Here is a 10000-nt window from a genome sequence, read left to right as displayed (position 1 = left end):
ACTCACAAACACACACACACACACACACACACACACACACACACACACACACACACACACACACACACACACACACACACACACACACACACACACACACATACACACACACACACACACACACACACACACACACACACACACATACACGCACATATATACATCTATACATATATATACACATCTATACATATATATACATGTATGCATACTACATATGTGTGTGTGTGTGTGTGACTTTACTTTCTTCTAAAGCTGTCACTTAAGATCAAATCCATAAGGAAAATTAAAAGAAAGCACACCATATAACGCCGCTATAGACTTCGCCTTTGTAGCATCCTTTGAGGTTCCGCTTCGTCTGGGCTGCTGTCAATGTCGCTGTCAACGCGCTGTCACAGTGACTGACAGCACCTTGAGCGGAAGACGACTGAATTATGTTGCACCACATCAAAGGATCGACTTGACAAAGTCATTTCGATCCTGTTCTGATGCTTCTCAGTGAATTTTCGTTGCCCAAAAACATTAGATCGTCTTTAGTTGAAGTTGGCTGTTTTGTTTAAATATCAGTTGATATTTTTCTTGCCTTTCTTTCTTTCTTTTGGGAACAAACCAGGACATATCTATCTTCCTGTTGCTTTTAATAGCAGCCTCAAGGTTGGGATCATTTCATATGACAAAAACAATATACCTTCCATTGACTTCTCGTTGCAAAGGACTGTGAGATCATCTTCAATTAAAGGCAGGTGTTTTATATGAGCGAAACCAGACATAAGAACACCTTGATTTTTTTTTTCGATTTTTTTCATCCACCCGCCTGAGCCTTGCATGTGATATTGCGCATCCTGCAATGTAAGGGTTAAATGTAGGTTCACAGACAGAAGGATTAGATCTGACAACTAAAAAAAATCGTATGCTATTTCTTCAATGCATTAAAAACTGATTTTGTTAAAATACGCGGATTTTATAGTGTAAATGTGTTTTCATCATCGTTAACATGATTACAGTGTGATGATGAGGATGGCGGAGGTTGCAAAGTAAAGTAAAATATTCTGAAATGAAATGAAATGAGAAACGTCAAGCACAGTTATCCCGTAATTCAGGGAACGCACTGAAACATTTTTTTTTTTTTTTTTTTATTACATATAGGATTTGGACAAGTCATGTCACTGCCAGGGAATGGCCATGGGCTTAGAGAAATGATTTGATCGTATTCATGACATTCTTAACGTAAATGTTTCATATTTTTTTCTGGTTCCTAACAGTTCCACACGATTTTTACCAAATCTATACATATGCAATTTGTTTACAGGCTGATCCTGACTTTGGATCAAGTTAGCGTTTATCTTTAGATACGATTCGGTAAACAGTGAACCATGAATGAGGATGAATTGTCATTTTCTCTTTTAATTTAAGAGGTTCAAGGCATGTGAAATATGTACCATTGTTTTCCAATACTGTTTATAATAAAGTGATATGAGAGAGTTATAAGAATAGTAAACGGATATCAAGTATTGTATTTTAGTTCTACTTGCCCCCCCCCCTATCTCTCTCTCTCTCTCTCTCTCTCTCTCTCTCTCTCTCTCTCTCTCTCTCTCTCTCTCTCTCTCTCTCGCTCTCGCTCTCGCTCTCGCTCTCGCTCTCGCTCTCGCTCTCGCTCTCTCTCTCTCTCTTTCTCTCTCTGCAATGTAAATTACATTTTATGATTGAACAACTGAAATTTGTGTTCTTAATTTCACATGAACAAGATTTATTGTTTATAAAAGCTTTTATTAAGAAATAACACATTGATAACAACATACCCTCTTTGCTGAAAAAATTTCTTCCCTCGCAGGGTCGTCTCATCCCTATGGTAGTTTCTCAGAGGAATTCGATTTGCCGCATCAACCAAATTACCGCAAATGTTCGTGACTATTATCACCGCTTAACCATGAAACGGTAGATGGTGTAATATGAAAACGCGGCTATCGTAATATTACGTCCAAGGCGCTGGCCTGTTAACATTTCCAAGCATTAGAGGGTCCCCTCGCTACCCTGTACGCGGCCTTTAAGGATTACAAACTTAGGAAGTAAAGAAAAGGCGAATCGATAAAACATACACTGACATCTAGCCAAAACCGTTAATATTTTTTTAAGATTGGCATGTTTTGATATAACAGAAGATACATATTTCTAGCGTTTTTTTTTTTGTTTTTGTTTTTGTCTGTGTTTTTTACGGTGGTCTAAACACCCTAGTTCTCATATGCGGTGAAAATAATTAGTTCTTACCATAAATTGCACGAAAGCCAATTTTCTTGTTAAAATCATAAATGTGTTCACACCCTATACCAGGCTGTACGACTAGTCAGACAAACTTAAATAACAGCTGATTTAAGCCAAGAGAAAGGAATAAATAAAAGACAAAGAAAGGTACTTTATCGCAAAGCATAGTTCCCAATTGATCGTGAAAAACACTGCAATGTTTTGCATTTAGATATTACATACATGATATGAAGAGTTGAGGCGAGTTTCATTCAGGCGTAAATGTTTTGTGTTTTGAGAAATTAATTTATAATTAATAATACCCTGTGCTTTTGACAGAATTGTGTTTGCTGGTTTCCACATTATTTTTGTAATTAAGATTCTGTTTACTTTATCAGTACCATAATATCATCTGTTATAAAAAAAAAAAAAATAAAAAAAAAATCTATTCATATTTATCATAGTTGCAACATATTCTTTTCACGTAACATCAGGTCCTTCAAATCTCGACGTTCTATGAAATAACAAAAGGAGAGGAATTAAATAAGGAACGAAAAAAGGAAAAGAAAAGAAATAGAAGAAAAAAAAATAAAAGGATAAAAGAAAAGAAAGAAAGACAGACAGAGAGACAAGAAAATAAAAAGAAGATAAAAAAATATATATATATATATATTTCTTTTTCTTTCTTTCTTTCTTTTTTTGAGAGGCTGTTGACTCCTGTTGTATTAATTGAAATTTTCTCATAAATACTGAAAATCAGAGTATCTTCATTGTATTTTATTTCGAACTAAAGATCATTACTCATGTTTAATATATTTGTCTTTGTTATTTGTTTAACTGTAGTGTCTCAGTGCAAATGTAAAATCCCTAATAACCAAGTATTTAAGCCTAATAATGTGTCCAAAGATTTCTGGAGGGAAAGGAACAAAGAGAGAGAGAGAGACGAGAGAGAGAACGATATATATATATATATATATATATATATATATATATATATATATATATATATATATATATATATATATATATATATATGTATATGTATATATATAGAAAGAGAGAGAGAGAGAGAGAGAGAGAGAGAGAGAGAGAGAGAGAGAGAGAGAGAGAGAGAGAGGGAGAGAGAGAGAGAGACGAACGAGAGAACGATATATATATATATATATATATATATATATATATATATATATATATATATATTATATATATATTATAATGTATATATATGTATATATATATATATATATATATATATATATATATATATATATATATATATATATATATATATATGTAGAGAGAGAGAGAGAGAGAGAGAGAGAGAGAGAGAAAGAAGAGAGAGAGAGAGAGAGAGAGAGAGAGAGAGAGAGAATATGTGTGTGTGTATATATATGTGTGTGTATGTATATATATATATATATATATATATATATATATATATAATATATATATATATATATATATATATATATATATAATATTATATATATATATATATATATATATATATGTAGAGAGAGAGAGGAGAGAGAGAGAGAGAGAGAGAGAGAGAGAGAGAGAGAGAGAGAGAGAGAGAGAGAGAGAGAGAGACGGGAGAGAGAACGAAAGAAAGAGAGAGAGAGAGACGGGAGAGAGAGAGACAGGAGAGAGAGAGAGAGAGAGAGAGAAGAGAGAGAGAGAGAGAGAGAGAGAGAGAGAGACGAACGAGAGAACGATATATATGTATATATATATATATATATATATATATATATATATAATATATATATATATAGAGAGAGAGAGAGAGAGAGAGAGAGAGAGAGAGAGAGAAAGAGAGAGGGGGAAGGGGAAGAGAGAGACAGAGACAAGGGGAGAAGAGAGAAAGAGAGAGTGAGAGTGGAGGGGAAAAACAAAAGAGAGAGAGAACGAGAGAAGGGGGCGAGAGGGAGAGAGAAAAGAGAGGGGAAAAGAGGTAGAGGGGAGAGAGAGAGGGGAAAGGAAAACCCGAGCCCAATGGATACTCTCAATATATAAAAATTAAACATAGCTTTTCGGGCCTGGGGAAATTTTGCGAATTTCTGGGGCCCTTTCATAATTTTTTTAAAATCCAATTTTTGGAAAAACCAAATTAGCAGGGTTTTACACGCTCAGACCTCTTAAACTTAAAGGGCAAATGACAAATCAGCTTCATATATTTTTCACCTAATCAAATCTAATGGGCAATGTTTGGGGTTTTTTTTTTGATTTAAGACCTTTCCCAAAAAGGTTTTTTTAGCTATTGTCTCGTTACTTTACTAAATTTATATTCATAAATCATACATTCGTGTGGCAAATGTTACCTATGCTAATTGGAAAATCGTACCTACCGAATTATCTGTTATTATTAGTTACTATATATATCATTATTTACTTGTATTCTCTGGGAATCATCACTCATCATGAATCACTAAGATCGAATATTCTGTACGCACACAATCTCCTATCCGTCGTTGAACATGATTCTCCCCATGGTAAGTATCCCTTGAACACGTGTAAGACCCTTTCAGCACTACAGCGGCGGCAACATCACTCATGTAAACAAAACCTGATGACTAGGCTCCCTCAGCTCACCCATGTGTTTGATCTCTATCCTCTTGTGACCTCGTTTGTTCCCGGGTCAACTTACCAAATAATTAGTTTCGGGTTGACGTAGCCTTCAAACACCCCGGGTCATCTTTGTCGACCCCGTGACCTAATGCAGGAAAGGCTTCGAATCAATAGGGGTGGTTGGGCTGATTCCGGATCAGGAAAGGTCACTCAGTGGCCGAAGGAAAATGGAGGGCAGTTTAAGCGTGGCGTAATGCTGTAGTTGAAGGCCATTTTCCGAGGAAATCATATAATTGCTTGAACTGTATTTGTATGTACGTATGTATAAATTTTATATGTATAATTTTTATATATAATATAATATATATATATATATAAAATTATATATATAATTGATATAAAAAATATAATAATATATATTATATATACACACACAAAACACACAAAAACACGACAACACACCCCAAAACACACAACACACACACACCCCCCACACACACACCTCGCCCCCCAAAACACACACACACACACACACCCCGGGGCGGGAACCCCCAAACATTTTTTTTTTTTTTTAGAAAAATATTAAAATATTATTAATATATATATAATATATTATATATAAATCTATAAATATATAAATACTTTTATTAAAATATATATAAAATATAATATATTTTATAATTAAAAATATATAATATATATGGAAAATGGTTTGCATATAAAAATATATTTTTTTAGATTATTTTATATTATATATAAAATATTTTATATATATAATATATATATATAATTATATATAAATAATATAATATATATATTTTAAAATATTATGTATGTATATATACACCTTATTTTTTGTACTGCTTATAAAAATATATTATTTTTTACATAAAATATATATTTTGTATAGTATAAAATATACTAAATGTAATTTTATAGTGTAAATATATATTTTAAAAAAAATATATTATATATATATATAATTTTTATTTTATTTTATATAATAGGATTAATATATATATATATATATAAAAATATAAAAGCTATAAAAAATGATATATATATTAAAATTAATAATTTTTATATAATATATAAAAAAAAATAAAAAAATTTTTATTATTATATATATATATATATAATATATATTTTAAAATTATATATATATATATATACATTTTATATATAATATATATATATATATAATAATATATATTTATATTAGATATATATATATATATTAATATATATATATTTTATATATAAAAAATATAAAAATAAAAGATGTGTCTTTTGCGCGCAGGGTGGTGTGTGTGTGTGTGTGTGCCTGGGGTTGTGTGGGGTGTGTGGGGTGTGGTGTGGGGTGTGGGTGTGTGTGCGCGTGTTTTTGTGTGGGGTGTGTCTGTAAAATACAAAATATATTTATAGTATATTTATCAATATATATATATTATATTATAATTTTATATATATAAAATATATATATATATATATATAATATATATTTTAAAAATATTTCATTATATATATATTTTATATATATTATATAATATATATAATATATAATTATATTAAAATTTTTATATTTTAAAATTATTATATAATATATATATAAATAAAATATATATATTTTATATATATATATTATATATATTAAATAATATAGTAAAATCATAAAAATTTTAAAAATTTTTATTATAACACAACACAAACACCACCCACACTACCCCCAAAAATTTAATAATTTTATAAAAAAAAAAAAAAAATTTAAAATAATATATATATATAAAATATATAAAAATAAATATATAAAAATATATATAAATTTTAAAATAATTTTTTTTTTTATATATATAATATAAATTTAAAAGATATAAAAATTTTATATATATAATATATATATAATTTTATTTTAATTAAAATAATTTTATATATATATAATTTTAAAACTCCGTGAAAAAAAAAACTGGGGGACCCTACCCCGTACTCACCCCCCCAAGACATCAAAACATGAAAACTACAAATAAGTATCATGCTGTGACCACGGCAGCTCAGACATGGCACCTACAGTAAAAAAAAAAAAAAAAAAAAACACCCCACACATATGCATACATATAATTATATATTTTATATTTTATATATAATATAATATATATTTTTAATTTTAATATATATAATATATATATATATAATACTTTATATATAATATATATAATATATTATATATATATATATATATATATAATATTATATTTATATATATATATATATGTAAAAAAATTTATTATATATATTATATATATATATTTTATATATATATATATAAAATATACATAATATTATAAAATTATATAATAATATATATATATATATATATATATATGTGTGTGTGGGTGTGTGGTGTGTGTGTGTGTGGTGTGTGTGGGGGTTGTGTGTGTGTGTGTGTGGGGTGTGTGTGTGTTACATATATAAGTCTGTGTTTATATATATATATATATATATATATATATATATATATATATATATATAATATAATATAGATATACATATATATATATATATAGTTTATATATTAATATATATATATATATATATTTTATATATATATAATATATATATATAATATAAAATATATTATATACATAAAATATATATATATATATATAATATATCTATATATATATAATATATAATATTTTAATAATATATATATATATCTATATATATATATATATATATATATATACATTATACATATATATGTATTTATATACATTTTTTTTATATATACTATATATATATATATATATATATATACATCTATATGATTTATATATTCTATATATAATATATATATATATCTATATCTATACTATATATATATATATGTGATGTGTGAGTGTGTGTGTGTGTGTGTTGTCTGTGGTGTGTGTGTCTGTGGTGTGTTGTGGTGTGGAGAGTGTGTGTGTGTGTGTGGTTGTGTGGTGTGTGTATGTGTGTTCATGCCTATAATATAATATATCTCTAGATATAATATATAATATAATTATAATATCTTATATATATAGTATATATATATATTATTATATTATATATATATTACAAATATATAATACATACTATATATAAACACACACACACACACACAAAATACACACACCCACACACACACACACACACAAAACATATATATATTATATATTATATATATCTATATTATATATATATAGATATATATATATATATATATATATATACATATATATATGCCACCATATATAATTTATATATAGACACACACACCAACCCACACACACCACATACACACATTTATATATTTATATATATATATATATTAATAATATATATATATATAATAGATATATTCATATATATATAATATATATATACACAGCGGATACCGCATTTGAAGTCGCCCAGAAACAATGCGAATGTCTCGCCGGGGGCAATGTATGCCACAGATGCGGTTTGGCGTTAGTTAGAACGCCTCTTCACATCGGTTGCTATGTACATCGGTAGGAGCGTATACAGCAATATAAGACATGAAGCCAAAAGCATGACTTCAGTCTCAATGACATGATTACGACTCATCAACCGGTGTCACTCTCGACTACCGCAGGTGAAGTCGACTGGAGGATGGCCTATGGCTACACCCTGGAGGTGGTGACAATCGCTGCGGCCAGACAGTAGTAGGTGTACACCCACACTGAGCGTGCCGCTACCAGGTCTTCTCACCTCGAGAGAGGGCAGCCACCTCAACCCAGTCGCTTCACCAATTCCCGCGATAGCAGAGAGGAACCGCTCATACTGACGCAAGGACCGGATGTTCAAACGCCTTACCCGCGAAAGCACGCCTGAGGTTAAGTCGGGTGGTCAATCGGGTGCACGCCACCTTGCCGCCCCCACCAAAACAGCCTCAAGATAAATGGGGGTCGGAGCAGGATGTGGGACCGCCTATCCACCTTTGGGTTTTCCGAGGGCTTTCACCCCCAAAGCTTCATGGTGGGTTGGCGCCGTGCCGCGGGCGCAGGCGCTGGACGAGTAACTCTCGCTCCAATCCTGCACCCCGACATTTGCCCTCAGCGGGACCACAGCCGCCTTACTTGCTGGGTGGGAGGGACAACACCCTCCCCCCAGCATTTCCATTTTCAAAGGCGTTGCCATGAGGGTTCATTCTGGGGGAGGAGGCACTGGCAAGGCACCTCCCCCGAGCCGCACCATTTCACCCGGGTGGCCTAGGGGGCAGGAGTTGGTAGAAGCCAGAGCGGTCACACTGCCGGTGGGCATAACTCCGTACCTCTGGGGCTCCTGCTGCCCTCCGAGATCCCCACAGAATTTAGCCTGGGCGCCCAAGGTACCCAGTTACCCATGGGTTTGGCAACGAGGAGCACTGCCAGAAGTCTAATGAGGAGAGGCCTGCTGGGACCTGGCAGGGGAGACTGTATGCGGAAGTGCTCCCCTTTTTCCCACTGGGCTAGCCAGGGTGGAAGCTGCAAGCGAGAAGGCATGCAAGCACTTAACAATATCTAGGCTACCACACCTTCATCACATCACATCCACGTGAAGCACCCACCCATTATATATATAAATATTATATATATATATATATATATAGATACTAGTTATATATATAATATATATATATATCTACTAGATATTATATAATATATATGTATATATATATAGAATATATATATAGATATATATATATATATATATATATAGATATATATAGATAATAATGAAGATATATATATTTATTATATATATATATATTATATTATATATATGATGAAGATATATATATATATATATATAGTAGATATATATATATTATATTATCTATATATATAGATATATATATGAATGATATATAGTAGATAGACGAGAGGTGAGAGAGAGAGAGAAGAGAGGAATGAGAGGAGAGAGAGAGGAAGAGAGATAGAGAGAGAGATATGCGATAAGATTAGAGAGAGTAGAGAGAATATAGAGAGAGATATGAATATGAGAGATGAGATAGAGAGATGAATGAGAGAGATATATATAGAGAAATAGCGTAGAGAGAGTTGAGAGAGATATATGAGAATGAGAGATAGAGATGAAGAGAGATATATGAGCTAGAGAGAGGTAGAGAGATAGATATAATATGAGAGGATAGAATTATATATGTAGATAT

The sequence above is a fragment of the Penaeus monodon genome, chromosome 17, assembly GCF_015228065.2.
Source record: "Penaeus monodon isolate SGIC_2016 chromosome 17, NSTDA_Pmon_1, whole genome shotgun sequence".
Classification (NCBI taxonomy): domain Eukaryota; kingdom Metazoa; phylum Arthropoda; class Malacostraca; order Decapoda; family Penaeidae; genus Penaeus; species Penaeus monodon.
Note: the sequence above shows the minus strand (reverse complement) of the source record.